The 24,928-nt window shown below is 36.6% G+C and overlaps 1 protein-coding gene across 7 annotated transcripts in view; it reads right to left on the bottom strand.

Moving 5' to 3' along the window:
- lingo2 (leucine rich repeat and Ig domain containing 2) overlaps positions 1 to 24,928 on the bottom strand; it is a 336,136-nt gene that overhangs the window by 240,562 nt on the left and 70,646 nt on the right. The window lies entirely within an intron of this gene.

Raw genomic sequence — 24,928 nt, 5'->3', positions numbered from 1 at the left:
AGTATGTATTATACAACAGTACTGTGCAAAAGACTGAGACAGGTTAGTATTTTCAATTGCATTAGTTTATATCCAGCTGGTCACTTTTCAATCAATGGCATAAGGACATTTTGGAAATGTAAACTGGTATTTATTACGGGCACACTACAGCAAAAGATATAAATAGGGTGAAACAGTATACACAGTATATAAAATGCATGTAAATAATGTCCGATATTAAATGTACTTGTGTCTTTTTTATTAGGTGAAATGAAATGGAGCTGTAAAGTATGCAGGTATAACGCAACAACTAGGGGTGACCTCTTATAACATTACAGATAACATTGGCCGTCTGGATCGAGTTGAGGGGGTAAAAGTTGTCCCTGTGTCCTCTTTGGTTTGACCTAATGTATGCACTGAATCTCCATTATCCAGGCCTGCAAAGTATACCTTTGAGGTATTCAAAAAATAATAATTATCTTGGAGCATGATGCTTCGAAGCTCAAACTGGCAAAAGTCTACACTGCCATTTTAATATGAGATTATTAGATATACCTACCAAGTCCAGTTGTTCAAATCTAGGTGCAAACCTTGTTTCTTATATCTATTTTGCTTAAACAACGCAACTGCATTGTGTATTTTGAACAATTTGTGCCTAGAAAAAAAAAAAGAAAAAAAAAAGAGACTTGTTCTGCAAACTTCCACTGTTCTCATTCTGTGTGAATTGATATGCCTTTAAAAAGTAATTGAGGAAAAAATATGCAGTTCTGTTGGTAAAGTATAGTGAATGTTTTCTCTGAGAATACTAATAGATGCTATTTTTGTGACGGTTGTTGGCAATAATAAAGGAGTTTGTAATTCATCTTTGACATCTATGTCTGTTATTAATATCTGAAATGAGATTTAAATTATTTTAATGAATCCACTCATTAAAAATAATAATACCAACTTATTTTTTGTTAAATCAAAACAATTCCATTGAGTGAAAATTAGCATATTGTTTTTTGTCCAAGGAAACTGATATTTTTGTTTAAATTCTGCTTAATTTTTGTGTTCTATTTGCAGTTATTCATTTGTAAGGAGCTCATTTGATTAATTCTAACTCAAAGTGTTGTTGAATTTAATTAACAATATTGCTTGTAATCTGTTGCCACAATTTTATTGATTAGATAGTGTATTATTTTTTACAGTAAATTTACCAACTCAGCGACCATTATGCATTTGCTGTAATTCTGCAAATTTTTCCCAAATCATACGTTTATTACGGTCTGTTACATTAATTTAATCGGCTATTGTGAAAATGCCACAATTGCTGTTCACTGTCTTTGGTGCAGAAGTGTCTGTCGCCAATTTGCTTTGGTCTGAGTGTTGTCAGGCTTACATAAAATTGTGTTTATTTGGTGTGTCATGCATTTTGTAACCCGGCCAATTGTCACCATATTCAGCTGAAATGCTGATTGTGTGATGATGATGATGCAATTATTTGTAATGAGGATAATGAGTTTTTTTTTTATTTTTTTGGATGACAACTCACTGTGCTGAATGTTGCATTTCTTGTCAAAGGTGACTTAGGCTATGCCGTACTGATGTTTTAATATGCAGTACCATAGAAGAGGACATGGTAAGCTAGGCTGATTTTAGGCTGAGTTTACTTTTTTTCCCGACGAGAAAAGGGGGTGAGAGAGGGCCAAAGTTTAAGAGTCAGGGATCTACCATGGGCTATCTTGAATATGCACAAAATGCCACAATAATATTGATATTAAAATTGGTATGAAGTATGCATTGTCTAGTGGTCAGATGTCTTAATAAACAGCTGCCTAGAGGCCAGTACACAGCAAGATAACTCAATAGGTTTGGAAAAGACATTGATGAAGGACCATTTTTGTTCAATGTATAAAGTGTTGATGAACTGAATAGAACAGAGCAGTCTGTTCTGTAGCACAGCAAAATACCAAAAAGAAAAAAAAAGAAAAAAAAAGTCAGCTATATCTGTTAGGACTAATTAAGAAAATCTTTTTGGAAGATGCATATAAAAGCTTTTGGATGTACAGGCCAGAGCCAGAAAGAGAAACCTGTATGTGGATATGACAGCTTTCTGACCATATGCTACCACTGAGCCCACCCATTGAGCACACGCAGAGGGTCCAGCAACCAGACTCCGTATCCAGGACGGCCAGCAGGGCACCAATGACAAGTAACAATTTCAGAAAGTTATTTTCCATTATATGGCCAGCAAAATCCATCAGTTTCTTAAAGTACATATCCCTCCAGATTGTATAGTCAATCACTGTCTGAGGCATGCACATTGCATTAGATGTTCAAGGTCTGCCAACAACTAGTCTTTCAAAGGCCTTTAGATATCAAAGAAAGTGAGAACAAATCAGGTTTTATAAAACAAATATGGGTGATATTTGCATCTAGACATGATGGTAATAGAAATAAACATGCATAGCTTATTGACCTTCACAAGAACTCGCTGGTCAGTGAGTGCGCGACATGAGTTAAAATTACAATCTGAATTACTTTCTTATACTAAGCTGTGTCATCCTGACATTCAGAAGAGAAAATTAAAATGATTATTTTTGCTATGACAAGGCGGTCTTGCAAGCATGCCCATTTCATTCTCATCTCTGAAGCCAATGAGGGAGATTAAGTTTGAACGAAATCCCTCAGGGGAGTTCAGCTTTTACCATTTAAGTCAGGGGAGCAGATTGTTTTGGTCAAAGAGGGTCTTTCTGAGCAGTCGTCTGAAAGGTTTGGTTGCAAAACATAGTTGCAGTCTCTGCGGGTGTCTTTGCACCACAGTGCTGAGAGTTCAAAGAGCAGCTTTGAAGGACATCTGAGCAGTGGGTGCCATCTAGAACTCATATTGGCCTGGCTGCAAACACAATAGTATTTCCACACACACTGGGTATTTTACATCAATGTTGACTGAACAAATTTCCATTCTCAGATTTGTATTCTTACTACAATAGATCTTTCAATCAATCGAGTGTGCCTTTGTGAGATTCATTGAATCATTCATTCAACCGATTTGCTCACACCTGTGCTGACATTTTGACCATCACTCTTGGTCTTAATTATTCATTATAAAATGTGTTTGAATAAATTTAATTCTGTCAAATAATGTCAAATTTAAAAAAAAATCCTTTTAGTCCATTTTTCCAAAATCAACCTTTAAATGGAGTAGAAAAATGATTCTATCAATAGAAAACTGAGATTTTCCTTTAGTGCATAAACTCACAATGTGTTTCTGGATCAATCTGTCTGCGACACCATTTCATATCCATCTTTCACATCCATCACATTAATCTTTATATTATTTTGGTAGCCTATACAACAAGCACAAGCATCATTTTCATATGTTTGAAGATAGTAAGACATTATGAATAGGCTAATGACATATCATGGTCTTTTTCGGAATTGGTCATATCTGTTGCTTTGACGACTGTCATGGATACAGATGCGCGTTTATCGAGCACAAAGAGCATCTCCAATCCCAGAGTGCCACAGCAGAATGGTCTTGAGTAAGAAAATGCACGCTTCATTCATAATACTATAATAACCGATTAGCCCCTCAAAGCGTATCTGCCATAATAAGATCCTGGAAGTTTACGGGTGAGACCCCTACGCCATTCATTCCCACGTCTACACATACTGAGTGACACCTCACTACGTAATAGTTATGACTCTTGCTGCCCACCTTCAGGAAACAAAAGGTCAGGATGACACACAAGGGACAAATACATGAGTGTATGTGACAGGAAGTCAAAGAAAAGACACTTGATTTATGCAGGCAAATGTCAGACAACTTGATCATAGAGTGTGAAAGTGCTGCTTTACACTCTGAAGTGTCAGAGGCGGATCTTGTTGGATCTGACAGCGCCTGACAGTCGATTCATTTTCTATTGAAAACACAAAGCATTATGATATTGCTCAAGTCAATTTCACGGTTTATTTCGTCAGTGTGTTTTCAAAGGAACTCTGTAATGTTCCAAACAGCTTTAGACAGTTCTACAACACAGAATATCTCCATCTCTGTTCTGAATATTAATTTCATTTCCAGCAGAGATTAGTTTCTTGTGTAGATGTTCTAGTTTATTATTTGGGATTTTTTTCCCCCATTGAAGGAAAAAATGGGGTTGGAATACAATTTCAGTGGTCAGCAGCCTGTGACCTACATTAATTCACCAATTTATTGTAGTTTTTAAACTTTAGGAGTAATGATCTGGCCATTTCTTTCGTGGTGTGCTGGTGCTAATGGACCAGTGATATTACACCAATAAATCTCCTGTCACATTGAAAGAGCTCTTGGCATTCATGGAATGCTATAGCATGGTCTCTCTCCCCTTACACACACATATTTGACCAAATCTGACCATTTTCAAAAGGTCAACAAAATTAAGTCATCATCTGTATCATGTTGGCCTTTCACTGAACCTAAATGACAACCCATTAACTGGAGAAAATATCTTAAAGGTTACCTGTAGGGAAAGAACACACTCAACTGACAATAAACCCACTACAGTGAAATGACCAGACTGGGGCACTTGCACACTACGGATACATAAAGCCTTAATCTTTAAATCAATATAATGTGAATTCCACCCACCCACCCACTCCCCTAAGCGCTTACAGGCCTGACTATGACTAGCGCTATAATATTTATCACATTCCATGCACATGTCCCATTCAGGGCCTAAAGTAATTTGTGCTGGCACATTCAACTGGACTAATATATCAAGGCAATGACACAAAAGACTTAAAATGGGACAGAGGCCCAAATCGTAATGAATCACAATTCTGATAAAGGCCTCAAGGGTCAATGGACCGAATTCATAAGAGTTGCACTACTTTTAAGTGGAGCATTGCAGCACAAAAACCTGCATTTTATTCATCGAGCACTAAAAGCTCTCATTGTATTTGAATTAAATCACTGCCATTTTCTTCACCACAAACACACCTCTTTATGTAAATTAAGCTCATTATAAATATAATTGTATCCTCAAAACTTGGCGCAATTAACAGTTAAATTTTATTTAAGCATATTCTCCACTATCCCTTATGTGCTGCGGACAAAAACACAGTCTGTGTTACAGATGCCAACTAACACTTTGTAACTGATAATTATGATGTGATTGCTGAAGAGAGTGAAAAATCAGTCATGCTGTGAACAAGTAGGAGGGACCAAGACACCACTGTTCAACTTGGGCTGTGGACCTTATTTCATCATAATTAACCAGTGAAATGACTAATAGAACTGGGGTCCATCAATCCGCCACACACCTTGCCTGTGTGTGGTCATTTGCATACAGTAATGAATCTCTAAAAAGCAAGAAGGGAGGGTTTTTAGTGTCATTATCTACATATTGTAATTTTGTTGCAAGGTAGTCCAAGGCATTTTTCAAAGCAAAAACTACTAATGGCAAATAATATCCCTGGGGAGAATGGGAGTGAGACATGCTCTCGGTATAAATTAATTTTCCGGCTAAAGTATTTATTTATTTATTTGTTTGTTATTATGCATTGAATTACTAGAAACCTGAATTTCATTCATTCTAAAGCATTACAAATGCAATATATATTTGATTTATTAATACTTGATTACATAAATAAATAATACATAATTTTCATGGAATAATATCAGGTACCAAATTACCTCCTCTTATATTTCTATTAGAAGTAACCAGCTTCATGAAATAGTGCATTAGTTTCCATTCTTAATAATATGTTTGAATTCTGAAAGTACTTGAGCACTGAGTCTCAGATGAGTTTAAAGTAACAGCACTGAGAATGATACACATGTTGTGCCAGAGAGGTTAATTGGGACAGGCAATATCTCTCTCTGGAAGGCAAATGTACATGGGCACTTTTCATGGCTGCATCTGCGAAGCAGCTCACAACTTGATTGATTTCCGCTGTGGTAATGGAATGACTTTAATGTATGTGACTTGAGCCTTACAATCAAAGCTAATGCAACACATCAATCAACACAGACTAGATTTGTTTTGAAATATTCAAATTGAGCGAGATTGCCATCTCTGATTGTATCTTTGGATCAAGACTAATTAGTATCCAGATTACCAATTAGACAGTGGTCTAGGACTTCATATTTATATCTACACTCAAAAGAAAAAAAAGTGGCAAAGTGGTTAACACTGGGTAAATTTGTCAACTATTATTGACAACTGTTATTAAGGTTTTTTATTACATTGTTTTCCTATAAATTATTATAGAAATAGGAACATTTCTGTAGTCTCACATAATACCTTAATACCTACAAATGCAGCATATACACTCGCACCAATTTGTGAAAGTTTCACCTCCTGCCAAACGAGTGCCGTGACTAGCATTTAGAAAACAGTTTCTAAATGTTTAGAAAATGTATCTACAGTAGGTACATTTCCATCACACAATTCAAAAAAAAAAAAAATCTAAACATTATAAATGTATTGCTAAAACACATTACAAAGACTGTGAACTACTGAATTGTGGAGTTAGACCGTTAAACAGTTTTTCACCGTTGCTGTGTTCAGGATTTTGTCGGAATTTTGTTTAAAAAATTTTGCCCCTACTGTCGATAACACACTAGAGCCAGTGAGTTCCTGGCCCCGCCCCTACTGTCGATGACGCACTAGAGAGACTGACGCTGGCCCCTCCCCTAACAACAGAACACATTCGCATCAGTTCGCCGCTTTATCGCGAGTTACTGTCAGTACTATAAGTTACTACAGCCTACAGTTTGCAAGCTATATGCCTTCGTCACGAAAATGCGTACTACCTGGATGTGATCACTTACAAAACAGATTGGTTTCCTTATTTAAATTTCCCAAAAATTCCCATATCAAGAAGATCCACCTTGATGGAGAGCTGAGGATCACCACCAACACCCACCTCTGAGGTGATCATTTTACACAGGATAGTTTTATTAACTTTCGTCTGAGACAACTGGGATTCACAGACAATCCGCTGTTACTGGTGAATGGGGCCGAACCGACTATCTCCCGCCTCGGCCTTCATCCTCTCGTCCCGCGAGTGGGCGTGGTTTCAGCGCAGCCAGCGGACACGCCCCCAGCGTTTGAGAGCAGAGAATACTGCTCATTTGTTCAAGATTTTGATAGCTTATTTTATTTATTTGGCGGCCTTTTTTAATCATTAAAATTTAGCTGGGTGGCTTATAACACATTTTCCTGCAGTGTGACAAACACTTAATTTTGACTTTACAGGGACTTTAAGGTATTCGGGCCAATAACAGTGCACTGGATTGCTGGCCAATCAGAGCACACCACGCTTTTCAGAACAATGAGCTTTGTAAAAATCTATGTGTTTCAGAAAGGCGGGGCATAGAGGAGCAACAATAATGTATGGTATGTGTAAAATAATGACTTTTTTAACCTTAAAACCACGTAAACACATTGCATTAAACCAAATACACAAAATAATGTTTTTTTTAAATCAAATATGACCCCTTTAATGTATAAAGCCCAACTGGCTGAATCAAAATCATAACCAGTGACCATTCCAGGCGACCAATTTCATACACAGTGTCAATGGTTCAGTTTCATGTCCATTAATGTATTTAGGAAGTAGCAGTGGTATAATATACAGTCAGATGATCATTAACACAAAATAACCATAATCAAGATAATCAGGACCCTAGAATATATTTGTATCTGTTGAGTGAAAGGTTTCCACGACAGGTAAAATAATTGTTCTTAAACTTTTATACAGTCATAAACATAAACAATAATAATCTCGTACAGATCTAAACAGCTGATTTAAGTATTTGGGAGAAAATACAGTCCATTTGCTGCTGGCTGTAATGCACTGTAACAAAACACAAATTGAAACATCAAATCCAGCATCCAGGTGTTAACAGACTGCCTTGTTCAACATCCCCAGAGACCTCTTCACAATACCCCGAGAAATGATCAGAACAGTGTCTGTGTTGAGGAGTTGGGCTAAATCCTCATGTGATGGGAGGATGCCCGACAGCTATGCAAATGTACCCCCTCTTTATGCAAGTGGGGGTAATTAAGCATAGCAAATTGTTTCTAATGTAAGAGAGAACAAAACAGAGAACGTGTTTGAGGTCTCCTCCCCCATTTTCTCTCACTCAACTTCGTACTGCAATCAAAATACACACCTGCTTACTGAGTCATTGCTGCAAAAGACTGGGATAACCTTTGCATGTTTAATAAGTTTGATCAAATATGTTGATTACATATGCCTTATGATTGCAAATATACAAAATAAATATAGCTCAACTGAAACCACAATGGCTGTTTGTAGGAACAACAGTTCAGTTGATTCACTAAAGCACCACTGACATGTATACACTGTATCAGTCTGTGAGTGTGAACAACTGAAGACAGGCACTAATGCAGTTCACTATATGTATAAGAGCTGCACGATTAATTGTTAAAACATTCATTGCGATCTCAATTCAAACACCCACACAATCTCATTCCTAAATGACAACAATTCACCTGTGTCTATTAAACCTTTGACAAAAATCACAACAGAATTCAGATCTGTGTTGGCGTTGACCCAAAGAGTTATGAAACAGTTTACCAAGTCTTTTCAACCACATCGTATCATTTCTGTATTACACATATTCAAATTATCACAGAAGTACTGGGACATAAGTTTATAGTTCAGATATAAACACTGATGTCTACGAAACTGATCGAATTGAAATATCGCAAATCACCTTTTGAAAGTAACTTGGCACTTCAAATAACGATTGTATCGATTACGTTATTACGCCACCAGGTGGCGACAAGTGACTGTTAAAAAAATGTATTAGTCATTGAATCATTCATTCAAGAGTTTCGTTCAAAAACGCTAATTTGTCCAGTAATGAAACAAGTATTTATGAGCTTGTCATTAAATCATTAATTTAAAGCAATTTTTTCAATGATTAATACAGATTAATCAAATATTTAAAATATACTGCAGCAATTAACATTTTTTCAGAACCTCTAGAACATTACATGCTATTTTGTTTAGTTGCTTGTTCAGAATCATGGGGGAGAAACGTGATCAATCACAAATCAATCAATCCAGAAATGTGCAAAGAAGAATACAAATTTTAACTAATTGTGGTAATCAGTCTCTCGCTTGACTCAAGAGCTGCAAGTCGGTTAACAGGTAAAATATCCAAACAATTATAGAAATGTGCACCCTATAATAGTCTAAAGCAAGGGTTTTCAAGCGGGGGTCCGCAGCGGTACTGCAGGAGGTCTGCCAATTATTGTTTGATCACAATTATTATTATTTTTTGTTAAACAGGGTCACATTAAACCATGGGTAAAAAAAAAACATCTTATTTAAATATAAGCATTCTGAAATGAAAGCAAGAGCACCCTCAGTTGATACTGAAACAGATTTGGCAAACACTCCATTGCGTTTTGGAGTTTGCGCTCTGGAGAACATGAAATGCTCCTATTTACAGCGTGTTTTTGCAGCAGTAAGAAATGTAGCCAATCACAGGCATGTTTGTTGATCTCTTGACCTCAATGTCCAATCAGTTTTTGTTTTTTGTTCAGTAATGAGTTGTCCGCTCTTGCGAAACCTCTCATTAACAAAGAAAGACACATTGTAAGTAAGAGAGATTCATTATGCAGTGTGTGTAGACAACTTTATTGATTTTAATGGAATGTTGTGAGATCATGAATGGAGATGAGTGACAGCTTTCCAGTGGTTGTAAAGTGAGCGCTCTTTCGAGGCTATATATAGCTATAATCTATTGAATAAAAGTTTAGTTTTCCATGCTGCTAAGAGGACCGATGGCTAAATATACGCTGCAAAGTTTTGGAAGTTACATCTACATATAAATACAGGATTTACTCTCGACATTGCATGCTCTCTATCGTATAAGGGGTACTTGCCCTGAAAAACATTGAAGACCCCTGGTCTAAAGTTCTCAATAGTTACTTACTGCATAAAGTTGCTTTGTGTTGTGTCTAAACAGCTGGCAGGACCAACTATAGACCCACACATATGACTTAATTTGACACACATTAATATTGTGACAGCCAAGTAGTGGACCAGTATGTTATATTGTATGATTATACGATGGAACACACGCCTCATATGCTTCAGGAAATCGAAGCAATGAACTCTCCACCCGACAGCAATCGTTTCATTACTCTTATCTATAGCATGTCAGCAGATTCACCTGCAGAAGACTCGCTCTTCTGTCAAGATTGCTGCTCTGTAAAGCTGACTCGCCTCATCTCCATATCACATACCAGCTTTGCTGAAAATTTGTTATATAATTAAACATATACATGTTGACTCAGCAAAAGCATTCACATTTAGTAGAACGATGCATATGCCAGTGGGCTTTGTATTTAATGTTCGCTCACTAAATGATTAGAGAATGATTTATGAAAACAACTTACAGGAAATACAGTAAATGTAACCGCAGTGGGGTCCCTTTAATTGGCCGTCTTTAGGTATTACCGCGATTATCAAAACTTTTGTGGCATGATATCAGTCATCATCAGACATTCACTAGAATCACTAGAGGGCAGTGACATATCCACCATCCATTTCCCACAGTGTTGTATCATCATAACAATGTCAAAGGAGCAACATTTCAATTTATGTTGGCCGTGCATACAACATCTCTGACTGGCAACTTCTTATCATAATGCCTATAGAGCAGTGGAACAGATTAATTAAAAGAGATAGTGACTAGAGAGGCACAGTTTAAAAAACGAAATTTAAAGGGAAAGATTTCCCCCAAAAAAATTAAACCGGCAAGCATTTACTCGTCTTTGTGTCAGTTCAAACCTGTATGACTTATTCGAACACAAAATAAGATTTTTTTGTTGTTGTTGTTAACAGAATGAAAGTCTATGGAGTCCAAAAGTATACTGGACGTCATTGGCTTTATTTGTATAAAACTTTGTTGTTTTAATATATATTTTGTGTTCCACATAAGAAAGTCTTTTAAGAAAGTTTTTGGGGTGTCCTAACCCCTTTAAAGACCATTATACATGTTATAATAGTGTGGTATTTCTTGGTCTTCTTGAATCAAAGAATTGGTAAAACATGCAATACCAATAACCTTTGGTATATTAATAAATTAATATTAAAATTGAAATCAATAGCAGTTCTATATCATTTTAAATATCAATATAGAGCCTAATCTGTGACAGTAGAATCTCAAAAGATTCCTCTCTTCTTTTATTCTCTGGATAAGAAACTAGATTTGTCTGATCTACGTCTTAAAATGTATTTTTGCCCTCACTGTCAAGTCATTTCAAAAAGCATATCAAGAATGACAAACAGAGAGTGTTTAGTATTTCTAATCAATGCTCAGTTGGAGAGAAAACCTCTGATGGAAAGTATGCCAAGACATCACACTTTCAACTATCCATCCTCAAATGACTTTGATTGAGAGGATCTGGTGGCCAGCAGCAAGATGCAGAGAGGCCAATAAATTACTTCAGATAACAGTGATGTCTAAGCAGTCTGACAAAAACAAAAACAAACTCCTACCCCTGCTATCAAAAGCCATTAGCTAGCAGTTAATATGAATTTGATGATAAATACACAGCCTCAATTCCTAACATCTTTCCGTGCCACTTTTTTTGGCAGAAAGATGTAAGATGACTGAATAAAAGCACAATGTTCTGTAAAGTACTACTGAATGACATGTTCAATGATGACTATATGTTACAAGCAAACACCAAAATGATTAATTGCTTAATATTTTACTTGATATTTACTTTAAGTGACAGACATTGATAAAAAAAAAAATGTTTGTATCTTTTTGTTTAAAAAAAAAAATTACAGTCATAAAATAATCAGTATTCAACACAAGACTGCAACACTTTCACATAAAGCATGCTTTTAAATTTTAGCAGCTCATGCCAAAATTTGATGCCTAGTAATAATTGGTCTAGATTCAGTCGCTTTCAATAAAGTGCATTTTCATTCTGACTTTGGCTCATATGCAATTTAGTTTCTAAAATAATGGTCTTTTCTCAATGAGTGCCCAAAAAAACAAAGTGAATGCTCTTTTTTCTTTTTGGGGTCTGGGAGACTTCACGGCTGTTTTAATAGCCTGAAATACCGTAGTTTACAAGTTGATGAGCTCCAACTGTCCTCTATGGAAAATGTATAGGCCTATTACTTGTTTGGCATCGCAGAAACCACAGATATAGGCTATAAACATGAATCAAATTCAATGAAGCTTCAAATGTTACACTCCAGTCAGTCGCCTTTTTATTAGTTGTTTCACTGTATTTTCTATAATGTGTATTTAAAAAGCAGATAAAAAATAATAATAATAACCCAAAGTGTGGTACAACTTAAGAAAAGTACAAGAGAGTACAGAAAAAAATTAACGTGGTAAAACAGAAGGATAATGCTTCAATAACATCTACCTACTTGGATTTAATTAGGTCAGAGGAACTCATTAAACAAACTTGAAAAGAAAATCAGAAGTAAATTGCAAAAATAACCTTGTTTTTACAATGATGTCAATGAGGTTTCTGGGAACCCAAACATAAAAACAGAAAAACATTTTGAAAAGCGCTATACAAATAAAATTAAAATCAATCTCAAGGCTAAACTTCTCAAAACCTTTCAGATTGTTTTGCAATGTAGCCTAATATGCAACGTTATGCATTAAAAAAAAAAAAACAATTAAAAAAAAAAAAACCTTTCTGGTAAGTATAGCGTTTACAGCCTATTCACCCACGGAGTAAAGTACTACAAACCTGTACTTTCCAAGCAACTTCTGCAGTCAAGATGTTCATTAAAAATATCACTTGTGGAAGATTATTGGAAAAGATTACACAAGATTCTGGGGGAAAGAAATAAAAAAAATGCTTGTTTCCTTTAGTTGCCCAGCAACCAAAGGACACCCTCCATTTCATGCGCTGCTGCAGCTGATCTTAACATCATGTTTTGGTGTGAACAGCCCCTAATCTGTGGCTCCCTAGCGATTCCTTGTTGATGCAGAGACAGAAATGAAGGCGAGCGGCCCTTAAGGAATTAATTTCACCCAAATTTGAAGCCCTAACTAGAGATACAGCGCAGCGGAGGGAAGATAATAAATAAGCAGAGTCTTGAGAAGCGGACACAGAAAGTAAAAGTATTTTAAGTTGCGGCTCGTATTGTGTGGTAATTAGAGATATGAAATAAGCCCAAGCAATTGCTGCACAATATATGATAGGTGTAAAGCTAATAGGTTTAGCCTTAATAAAGCGCCTCTCCTAATCCTTGCATTAAGGACGGCTAGCAGCATTAGCTGATCGCAGAAATAGTCCTATTTGCAGTTGAGTCCAATATGTGCTAATGTAACAAGAACATTTGCTGGGATTAAAGCGGTGTTATTTCATTATTTCATGACCAACGGCTACGCAAGCTAATGATGATAATGTCCTTAATGCTCTTTGATCAAAATACAAGATGTGTGTTGTCAAAAGCATCAGAAATCATTTTGAAAAATCTGCTTAAATTACCAGCCCAGCAATATTACTAAGCAAACATGCAACAGCCTGCATATTATTTACAATGTTCACTGTTCTGTGGAAAATTAACATTTGCCACCAGCCAGATTTTTTTTATTTTTTTACTTTTATTTTGCCTTATCTAACAGCAGCCTGTAAGACGTCTCAGATTAGCATTTGACAAGAAATGTTTAGAAGCAACAATATGCTTGTTTAAGTAACATTTTGATTGGATCCCAAAAACACAATAAGGGTGCTTTCACACTGACTTTGTGTTTAGTTCGAATCAGAGCACGGTTCGCATGACAAATTGGTAATGTGAAAGTGAAAGCTGTCATGCGGACTCAGGAACGCACCGGACTACCTTTAGGAGGTGGTCTGAGTTCGGTTGCGACTGGGCACACTGCGTTTTAGCCGATGACATCATTAGATTTACCTTTTATCTTGGATACGAGCGAGAGTGAGCATGCAGTGTCATCGTGCAACGAAGTGCGATAAGAAGGGAAAATGAATGGCAGTCTGATGCATGTTTATGATGATGTAAGATGAATGTGAAGAATCATTCATGAGAATCAAGTGAGTGTGAAACCAGATCAAAACTGCCAGAACAAAACTGGTTTGAAACCAGACCTACACTAAAGCAAGTCTCACATCGTCAGCCGCTGTGACTGTTGGCAAGTTAAACAAGGGGATTTTCACCACAGTGTTTACTTCCTGTGAGAATTGTCAGTACTCACACTTCCAATTTGTATTTTCACTGCTACAACAACAAAAACACACACACACCTGATGTTGCCCTAACATGTAAAAGGAACACAGTATCATGTGTCTGGAAATATAAAAACTGCTCAAATGTCTCACAAAAGCTCTTTACATTAAAACTCAAGATGTTTTTGGTGAAAAGGTACAATGAAGAGAGGATACTGTTAGTGTCCATACTCCTAATGGGTGAATAGCTGCCAAAATAACCTGAAAATGGACTGCCTGTTCAGGCCAATGTGCTTTTGTTAGATTCGATAATAGCAAGGCTTGACGAATCCCTTTGTCTGTGTGTCAAGCTGAATAGTCAAATCCAATAATGAATGTCATTCCCTTTATTATTGAAACAGAGGCACAATAGCTGAGTGACTGAATGATTGAAGATAATAAACAGTTATTATTTGAGATGAGTGTAGTATCGCGTGAGATGGTTGTTAATTGACCTGTCGTGCTACTAATCTCTCATTGGGGCGTCACGCAGGACACATTTTTGTTTAAACAGTTGGGTGTTTTTTAACTACAATGATCTCATGAATTTTGCATTCAAACGATGGAGATTTCCTAGGAAGGTAACAGCGTTGTTTTACCGACATGCCATCAGCTTGGAGTAGAAGCCTATGGATCATTCAGCAGCACAAGTGTTAGATTTGGATTAGACTTGCACAGCGATGTTTGAATATGGAGTGAGGTGAAGGTGCACAGGCTGAAAGAGAGTCTGCATTAACTTCCTTTTTATGTGCTCTGACTTGAGTGCCAGGAGAGTTCTAATTGGCTGAGGCGTAGGTGAAGATGCCTGCCGCCTTTGGCGCTATGAGTATAGTTGGAAATCTACATGAGACTATTGACATTCTAATGTAACGGCTGTGCAAAATTCAGAATTGAATTTAAATTAAATTGGTCACACTGGATAGGAAGTTGAATTGAAATTTGAGCAAGAATGACATGCAGGAAGAATAATTATATATATATATATATATATATATATATATATATTCAAAGAAATTAAACACAGGTAATGTATTCTGGAAGTGTTCTTCCACCCATACAATTTAATTTATCAATAAACACTCTTGGTCAAACGTCTTTTTGGTTTTGAAGGCTGCATTTATTTTATCAAAACTCGAGCAAAAAAAAACAAAAACAGTAATATTATGAAAAATTACTATAATTTAAAAAAAATTGTCTATTTTAAAATGTAATTTATCCCTGTGATGGCAAAGCTAAATTTTCAGCACCATTACTCCAGGCGTCAGTGTCACATTATCCTTCAGAAATCGTTCTAATATGCTGATTCTTTATTACAGGAATAAATTACTTTACAAAATATATTCAAATAGATAACAGTTATTTTAAAATATAATAAAACTCCACAACATTACATTTTTACTGTATTTTTGATCAAATAAATGCAGACACCAAACTCCAACATCATCAAATGGAAGTGCATAGATTTATTTATTTATTTATTGAATTGCCACTCATCCACCAGAAACACTTATACAAGTGGACATGTTGCTTTCCCCAGTTATATTGATCCAATACACAGAAATCTAGCTGAAGTGCTAAAGGACCCATTAGATAAATTACAGTGATCCTCCTCTGATATTTGTCTATATTACAAGAAGGTATGACAAAAAAAGCAAAGTGAAACGGTAGCAGTCTAGGTTGTTAATATGGAATATCTAAAGCTTCCCTGAAGAGGTGCAGAATTCTGATGAGCCAGCTGAGAGGATGCAGAATCGCAGGTTATTATAAGCCTCCGCTGAGATGCCGAGTGGGTGTTTTTCAGCCAAGCATGCTTTTTAACTACAAATGCATCACACTCTCAGATATTCATGCATATGCGCACATGCAAACACTTAGCCACATATTGTTCCTTTTCAAACTAATCCTTGGGAAGACATGACTTCACAGATCATTCTTTGTCTATTATGTAAGATGTAACTAAAACTGTAATATCTAATCGAGGCTCGCTGAGGCACAATATATATTCGTCAATGCGATGTTAAAATGACGCATGAGGAGCATGAGAATGAGCATGATGCATCACTTTATTTCACAAGTAACGCCACCGACAGCGCTCAGACAATGCAGCTATTTCTGTTTATGTAGAGGAAATGTATGAGTACACAATATGTGTAAAACACCCACACAGACACTACTTAGTGATGGTATTTCATGTGGTGGTGGTCTCTCTTGTGATTACCAAGACCACCACTTAAACATTGGTATAGCAAACATCATGGGTTTATGGCATCTCTTTCTTTCTCCCAATTTCTGAACACCATCCCCTGAAGTTAGCTCATTTTTCTATCTCTGCGTACCCTGTGGTGTATTTGATGTGATTCCTGATTACCAATGGAAGATAATGCAGCAGTTTCAGAGTCGTAACCCGCCTAAAATCCAAACGATTTTGACATTTTTCGCTGTAGCTTCTGGAGTCTGTAATGACTTTCATTTACCCATGACTCCTCTCATGTTCCCTCTCTAAGTTAGTCATGTGGAGTAGAAAAGAGCAAGTTAGTCTTTGAAGTAGTGCCATTGACAAGGAACACCCCATTGATGATAAAGGTGGATCCATGTTGTGTGAATCTCCTACCACTGGAGGACAACACTAGCCGTGGGCTGCAAAGTAGCATTTACCGGGAATGTCTCATTAATTTCTCATCGTACCAGTGATGGACTCAGCAGGTGGGAGAAGCACCGTGATATTAAGTGGGATGTGACAGTGAAAATGAAATGCTAAATATGCATGTTTTGAATTCTGACGGACCCCGGACAGAAACTGAATGCAAATTTGAGGCAGCGCCCACTCGACGGTCTCGGTTAAGAATGAGGTATTCATTTCCCCTCCATAAGAGGGTCTCATACTGGATAACAGACAAAGAAACAGAACATTATCAGATATACGAGTACGGTTGTCAAAATTAGCTTTCCATTGTGTCCTTGAAGAGCAGTCATTGAGTAATCTGTCCGGGAACTCATGTTTCTATGGTTTAGAAAATGACTGGAAATGATCACATTCTGTCTGAGAAGCAGAGAAAATGATAAGTTGAATTATGCTGAAAATCATACCAACTATAAGACTGTCCCAGAGTGAAAGCTATCAAGACTATTGGTAACACCTCACAATAATAATGTATGCTTTGTTAACATTGTTAGTTCATGTTTGCCAACACATGTACGAATGAACATTAATTAATACTAATGAGAGTTTTACAGCATTTATTAATCTTTGTTAAAGGCAATTTTAGTGTTATAGACATGACATTTGCAGTCAAAACTTGAAATATAAATTCTCAGAGAATGCATTTAATACCAGTATATTGAACTGTCTGTTTATATTCATAATCCCTTACTAAATCAGTCCAGACATTAGCAAAATATCAGTCTAGTCTACACACACGTTTTATATTTTAGATGAGGGAAATATACATGTGTTACGGACATGACAAAAAAAGTCTCGAAGTTTTAGCGGACAACATATTTTTTTAGGAGTTCTGTGAATTACACTGTGCAAACATTCATTTTCCGTACATTTTATTTTCCGTGTCAGCATTTATGAGAAAAAACAATGTTAAGGGTGTTACAGTTCTCCGTTACGAACGTGACCACTATGAAAGCGGTACTAAAAGACTGCTTTAAAACTTTAATAGAGACCTCAAGCAGGCATACAAACCACCAAATATTGAAATCTGTGATACCAGTATGGTAAGACTGCACAATTAATGAACTTTATTATACTAAATCGCTGTATTGCAAATGGTTATGGATTATTTTTCATGTTGACAAGCATATACGTTGTTCAAGACTCAATATAGACACCATGATTTTCTTACCAACAAAACTGCTTGCCAGAATACATTAATAAATATTAATGTTTATTATAGGTGTTCAAATTGCAGGTTTCCTTCACAGTCAGGTGAACTATTGACACTATGATTGACACTATTGTCAGTGTCGCACTCATGTCAGTTAGAGACAATATTAGGTACTTTGTCATTTTGAGTGATTTATGACCCCAATAAAAGCTGGATTAACCATGGGGACAATATTCCCATTATTATACATTTCTTTAAAAAGTTTGAAAATATATTGTTTTTTAATGTTTTTTTCTTCACCTTTTCACATTGAACAAACAATAACACCCATAATACACCTCTGATACCTTTTAGAAATACTTGAGCATGAGAATTTTCCCACGCTTCACAAGTTCAACCCATAAGGGGTGGAAAGAGGAGGGGTATCCGTGGAAAAATTCCCACGCTTGAACGTACATTTTTCTAAAGTGACTTAAAAATGAGGAACATCATTGTGATAACTTGTGATAATTTCTCACAAGTCAACAATAATGTCACTACATTGCTTATTTCTCAGTAGAACTTGAGTCATAAGTTGAAAAAGACTTGTGAATTTCCCTCTATCAACTACTCCTTCAAAACAGCATTTTTATTCTTCCCAGCAACCACTGAACCAAACGCACAAGACTGTGGGATATCATGGGCAGTGGAGGATACAATGCTGCCTTCAAAGACCAGCCAGATGAAGACATCTCAGTAGACAGGATGTTATGCACATTGAATTTGGACAGGTGTTGATATTTTTTCTCTGTATACTGCCTGTGAAGGCAGCACCTTTCAGACACCCGAAGTGTGCAGTACTGGGTTACTGGGTAAACCTTGACTCTAGCCACAATACACACTATTTGATAAACACATTTCATCAAAGGTACATTAAATCAGTGGCATAACCAAATGAATGCACTTTTTTTTCCTTTTCTATTGAAAGAGCAAACAAAACAGAACACAACACAATACAACTGATTAAGACTTAATGACTCGGAGAAATATAATTGGACAGCATTCATTTCCAATTTGCTCTCTAATAACACTTACAAAATCATTGATCTAGAGGTTTCATTTGGTTTTCTTTAAAGGGTGTCCATGTAGACATTCTAGGAAGGAAGGGATCTTGTTTTTACACATAACTGGTAATGTGCTTGTGTGACTAACGGTCTAAATCTGTAAATAAAACCATAGCTGCGGCACAGACACTGTGTGTCAGCGTAGAGAACGCCTGGCTGCTGTTCACACGCTGACTGGTATGCGGGTGGAGAGGAGGCCTGCCTTCTTCACATCCCCTGCCAGGTTTGTGTCTGCAAACCTGCTGCCTCTCGTCTCGGCGCGCTTGCCCACAGACTTCTCGGTTTCATTTTACCCCTTACCATCTCGCTCCCTCCCACACGGCAGATTCGGTTTATTCACGTGGCCATTAGGGGTCGCTTCGGCGGCTCAGCTCTTAAGTCACCATTATATAAAAATTGACAATTCTTATACTGTAGTACTTATTAGAAAGGATTTATCCGTGCACACAATTATTATTATTTTTTTAATTATTTATTTCATGTGCCCTCGTAATCTTTAATCAAAATAACTTCCCTTTCCTTGAAGTGACACGTCTTCTCTTCTCTGATGAAGTGTTTACTTGCATGAGTTTGTTCAAAAAGCTTTTTCACTCAGATATACGTCAAAATGGAGAATAACAGTTTATCGCAACTTCCATTTCATGACAACTTTGACACCCGCGTCAGGAACAAGTGGATAGTTTATTTTTAATGTCATCTCGGATTGTGTCGAAAGATACAGGTAGTTGAGGTGTAATGGAACATTCACAATGAAACTTTTGTTGAAAGATGATACAGCCAACTGTATTGGATATGATGACAGCAGAAACTAGGGCTGGTTTAAATAAAAAAAAAAGATTTCTTGATTTTAACCGATTCTCATTTTGAAGAACAGATATCAATTCTTAAATCCCAAGAATCTATCTTTCAGTCTACACTGTTCTGTAAAAAACAGATCATCTCTGACAGAGGGGCAGAATAAGTTGAAAATCTTTTTTCCACATATTGAGGGGTTTTGTGCAAGAACATATTAAAACGATAAAAAAATCCATGTCATGACCCCTTTAACACAGGAATCTGCTACGTCCCAAAAGTCTCAGGCATCGTCGTTCAGAGACACTCGCCCCTGACAAACTATCAAAGCAAAGCCTTTTATCACCCTTCGAAGATTAATTTTGGCTGAGGCTGCTGGATACCTTCAGGCAGCCATGTTGTCTTTTTTATTATGGAGCAACAGACGTGGCTAGGTGCTCAGGGCCTGACTTTACGAGCTAAGCGGTGCGCTTGTAACTCCCAGGACGTGTCCCTAAACAAATTATAATTACAGAGCGGCAGCGACAGACTTCATAAGATGCCATGGTGAATAAACGGTCACCGAGCGAGCCAATTGCATTGTGCCACCTGAGTTGAGAGGGGCTGGACCTCTGGAACATAGATTTAAAGCTTTGGACCCAATTGAAGTAACAACACTCACATCAAAGGCCGAAGAAAACAAGTGTCTCTTTGGTCCCCTAAGCCGGCATACCAACAATGCATCATTTGTGACAGCCAATCAGAAGTGCTCGCTCTTCCCTTGCGCTTTTTCCGAAGTTGTGTCACTGTTGTCACTAGCTGCGAGATGATTAATTGGTTGATTAACCCCGAGGACTCGTTGCTCACTGTGTAATATAATAAGTCATCTTCCCTTCTGTCTGTCAGGACAGAGAGGTAAACATACATTTTAGAGAGAGAAATTAAATAGTTCCAGGAGAAATCAAAGGCTGTTTACAGATTTTTTTTAATTCTGCTCATGCTATTTTTGAATACATACACACTATTTCTCTCTCTCCCACACTCAATACTTGCAGCCCAATGATAAAAGATGAAAAAACACAATGCAGTCTGACAAGGTTATGAGCAACAGAAAGTAATGAGAGAAGGAGAGGAGCCGAGCAATTCATCATTCATCACTACAGAGAGTACACTCCCAACCTCTCGATCACACTCCAAACTTTATTTTCTCTCTTTTCCTGTATCTTTTTTCATCTCTATTAAAAGACGGGATAATTAATTCTTTTTAATAAAAATGGTCCTGAGTTCCCACACAAGGCCTACATATTAATATGACCTTGATAGCAGCTTTTTAATCACTGTATGTAATTGTTAATTAATATCAACTAGGCCCTCTATAGGTTGTAAGACTAAAGTCGATCTAAGAGAAGTTTGTAGATTATGGTGTTATCTTGAACCGTCTGATGTATTTGGAACTTCAGCTTCCTTTTGGCAACCGTTTAGAAAGAAGTAAGACATGTTAACTGATGACATGCAGTGCACTACACTGCAAAAAAAAAAAAAATCATATAACAAATAAAAAAATTGAATCAAGTAAAAAATATGTTATTGTAGGGTGGGGACTCTCTCCATTGGTTATTGATTAATATGAGCTTGAGATTGATTGTAAAGAAGGAGTGAGGTTTAAGCAGGTGATAAGTCTGGCATATACCACCACAACATATGTAAATAAATAAAAAAGTAGTAAAGAAATTTTAAAAACATGAATAAAATAATGGATGAATTGTTATGAACACAATAAGATCAACTATAACATGCATTTACAAATTTCCCTCATATTTTGAAAACGGAGGAGTCCTTTCTGTGTGGAGTTTCATGTTCTCCCTGTGTCTGCATAGGTTTCCTCAGGAGCGCCGGTTTCCCCCATAATCCAAAAACAGTATAGGTGAATTGAAGATGCTAAAATTGTCTGTAGGAGTGAAATGCGTGCGTGTGTGTGTGTGTGTGTGTGTGTGTGTGTGTGTGTGTGTGTGTGTGTGTGTGTGTGTGTGTGTGTGTGTGTGTGTGTGTGTGTTTGCGCGTGTGTCCCGACTCCTGAGCCATGTAATGGGCAGGGTTGGGGAAAGACCTGGCAACTGACCCCGGAAAAATCATTGCCAAGACAATTCAAGGTAATTCATGGCAAGAGATAGCCATAGAATCACCAAGAGTCAAATACAACCGAAATGGTTAATGAGAGAGTGAGAAACCATTTAATGTGGTTAGATTTATGTAGAAATGCAGAATTTCATAGTTTTTTAACCAAATATGGGCAGAAAATGTAAGTAATGTTTAAATAAAGTCCCAAGAGTATTTTTTAAAGGTCATTGTGAGGATGTTTTAAAAAATAAAGTGTCACATTATGAGATATAGCTAAAGTACTTTTCAAAATTTTACATATGAAATTTAAAAAAATACAATAAAACAATCCTTACAAAACCCTAAGCATTATGTACTCATGCATCATGGCTTCCCATATTCAGACACCGATAACGCAACAAAATGAATTTTATAGATTCCAAAAAGTTTTAATTCCTTACCCATAAACATCAGAAGCATTGATAGCTTTACAATTTTTAAAACCAAGCTTAAGTACTGGCTAAGAACAAATTTGCAACCACTAATGACTGTGTTGTAAATAATTTGATTTTATATACTGATTTTGTAAATCTAACATTCCTGGACATGTATTTTGATGTTTTATGTGGTATTTATGTATTGTATGTTATTTTATTTGTTTACCTGTCCAGGGACAGCAGATGTAAATTAGCTGTTAGCTAACTATGGTGCAATTACTCTCATTTGTGCATTGTCCCTGTAAAAAATAAACAATAAAGTCAAGTTTATGAGGAAAAAGTTTTACTCTATTGTACTTTGTTCTATTGTAGATTGTTTTCCTGCTTGTAATTAGACCACTTTATTTTTTTCTTTCTTTATCACGGTTTACTTGTCTTCAGTAAGCTTGAGAGGTTTTTTTAGGTTTAGACTAGTATTAGTTTTCTTGTCAAAAATTAAACATTTTCAAATAAAATGTTGCATGGTACTGATACAGTAACCTCTGATTGAAACCGTCTCTCTGAATAAGCCACTAAACTTACACTGCTGGTAAAACCAGACATACAGCAGAAGGCACTTGGGAAGAGCTCATAATAAAAGCCGACAAGACAAGTTCCTGGCTCTGTTCAACCTCGGACACGCGATAAACCCAGCCAGAAAGAATGTCAGAGCCCCATTGGCTTCACTAACCCCTGGAGTCAAGCTCCTGTCTGTCACAGAGAACAACTACCCAATGGTGGCTGCCAAGTGGACTTCAATAAGCAAAGATAAAGCCCAATTAATTTCCATCACACTGTCCATAAAAGCATAATCACAGAGAGTCTGTCTGGTTTTACAGTGGGTGTTTCTTTTGTTCAAGCTCAGTAAGTCAAATACACACTACGCTTACTGTGATGCATGCATGTTTTTGATCATGTTGGCAACTTCCACTTATCAGCCAATGTTAGTTTGAGTTGTAAGACCATTAGACTGAAAATCCATACTCGATTTGTTTGATTGTGATCACGCCAGCTCTCATCTATTCATGCATTTGTCCTTTGTGAGGCACAAGCAGTGCAGCAAAATGTGTTTATCTTTACCCAGTGGTGCAGCACAATCAGAGAAGACTTTTCTCATTCCAGCGGAGGCCCCCAGTCGCTCAGTCTATGACCACTGTCAGATCTGTCTCTGTGATGTCCTTTAGAGGCAGAAAAACATGACCTTTGTGTGGGAGCATCTTTATTTGTTAGCGGTCTTTCAATACCAACAAGAAAGGTCAGAGAAGAGGGGTTTAAAGGCACGTCTACAGTTATGAGCACCACAGGCGGAAAATTCGAGTGTCAACTTAATCTTTGACTCTTGTCAGTATATAATTTGATATAATATTTGCTATATTTGCAATATGTTCCAATTTAAGAATGTGTACTGTGTACTGTATGAATTTCAAAGATTTTTAATAGATAACTTCAGAATTGCACAGTGTATTTTATTCTTAAAAGCTCATATATTAGAAACAGACTAAAGAGAAATAACAACAGTAGTACTCATAGGCATGCAAAAATCACAAACAAATATAATGTGACTGGTGCACAAAGAAAATGACTCATGAGACTATTAGTGATTCAAAAACACACCATTGCAGTGCAATTCAACATTAATTGAGATACTGTTAGTTTTTATCCATATTTTAAATTCGTTTTTATATTTTCCAATGTAATTTATAAAGACATTCTTTGTTATTGAATCATTGCTTAGCTTATCTAATGCAAGTTAACATTACTTTAAATGAGTCCCACTTGAAAGCATGTTTTGTGTACCGGGCCTCCTGCTGGAAAACAGATTTCTGTCAAACAAGGATCATTACAATGCAATTTAACAATAACAAACCGTTTACATATTTTAAAAAAAAGGCATATTTAGAAGAACCATATGTATTCTACCAGTAATCTGATTAAGTTTGTTCTTCTCAAAAGAATGCCATACGGGGTTGGAACAACATGAGTAAATAATGGCAATTTTCATATTTAGGTGAAATACTGTATCCTTTAACAGATTATTGAGCCTCATGTGACCTGCTGTATAATCACATAGATGTAATGTCACAAGGAGCTTGCTCCCTGCATGTTAAATGTACCTTTAACTGTCACTGACATTCATTTCAAGGTTAGATCCATGACTGAAATCATCAAAGGAGATCTTTCATTCCACCAGAGAACAGTGATGGACAGGAAATCTGATTTCAGAGAAGACAAAAACTGGTCCAATGAACCTGTCCCTTCAGTCTGTACAGGGCATGCCAGAAAAATATTGTTCATAAGGGAAAAATGGAAATAACGATTCTTTGAATGGACATTAAAATGGATTAAAGATAAGTAACAGGATTGGTGCACACAAGTACTGAGATCAAGTGCACACAAAGCTGAGATCAAGATGAGCTTGTTTTTTGAGCAGCTATAACAGTTTGAGG

The sequence above is a fragment of the Phoxinus phoxinus genome (assembly GCF_949152265.1).
Source record: "Phoxinus phoxinus genome assembly, chromosome: 12".
In the NCBI taxonomy this organism is placed as follows: Eukaryota; Metazoa; Chordata; class Actinopteri; order Cypriniformes; family Leuciscidae; genus Phoxinus; species Phoxinus phoxinus.
This window is presented reverse-complemented; position numbering and strand designations above follow the sequence as displayed.